The sequence below is a fragment of the Myxocyprinus asiaticus genome, chromosome 45 (genome assembly GCF_019703515.2).
Source record: "Myxocyprinus asiaticus isolate MX2 ecotype Aquarium Trade chromosome 45, UBuf_Myxa_2, whole genome shotgun sequence".
Taxonomy (NCBI): Eukaryota; Metazoa; Chordata; class Actinopteri; order Cypriniformes; family Catostomidae; genus Myxocyprinus; species Myxocyprinus asiaticus.
This window is the reverse complement of record NC_059388.1, coordinates 32,324,694-32,325,722: the sequence shown is the minus strand read 5'-3', so window position 1 is coordinate 32,325,722 and position 1,029 is coordinate 32,324,694.

The window sequence follows — 1,029 nt, the reverse complement described above, 5'->3', positions numbered from 1 at the left end:
TACTTCGAAGGAGGAAGAAAATGACGAATTCCCACTTGTGTTTGAGACATTTCACACCTGAATGTTTCCGGAGGTGATCACTTCTGAATAAAACGTGAGTCGGATGGGTCTGGAGACGAGTAAGTGCTCTTTATTCGTTTATTATTAGTGTATTGTGATTCAAAACGTTGAAATATTGTGATCAATTATTCGTTTGTTTCTCATTAAACTACACTGGACTCCAGCCTCATCGTAAGTATAGACCGCGATGTGCTGTATGCAAGGGCGTAGATTTGGCTTGAACATTTGGCGGTTATACCATGAAGCATCTACATGTTTCCATTGATCATTGTATAAATACTGGGGGGTTGTACTTGCTTGTTTTGATTTTTGGGGGGGGTTACCTCCCCCCCATCCCCCCTGGAATCTACGCCCCTGGCTGTGTGTGTTTGGGGGCTGGTTATAGATGAATATTGTCAGTTAGATCATCGTTCATTTCTCAAGTCATGAGTTCACGGTGTAAAGTGTGTGTCTGTGTGTCCACTGCAAACCATTAAGGTCTGCCTCAATTCTGCTATATGAACACCCAATTTTTACAATCTAATCAACAACCGATGGATAAAATCAAGTCCATACATTATTTATTTTTTTGTTCAATAAAAGTTGTTAATGGGGTCTGGGTATCTCAGCGAGTATTGACGCTGACTATCACCCCTGGAGTCGTGAGTTTGAATCCAGGGTGTGCTGAGTGACTCCAGCCAGGTCTCCTAAGCAACCAAATTGGCCCGGTTGCTAGGGAGGGTAGAGTCACATGGGGTAACCTCCTCGTGGTCGTGATTAATGGTTCTCGCTCTCAATGGGGTGTGTGGTAAGTTGTGTGTGGATCGTGGAGAGTAGCATGAGCCTCCACATGCTGTGAGTCTCCGCGGTGTCATGCACAATGAGTCAAAATGTAAACTGCCAAACAAAGTGTTTAAAATGCAGCAAATTCATAAATGTAAATATCAACTGAAAGGTAGGGACCTGAAAGATATCAAACAATATATAAAG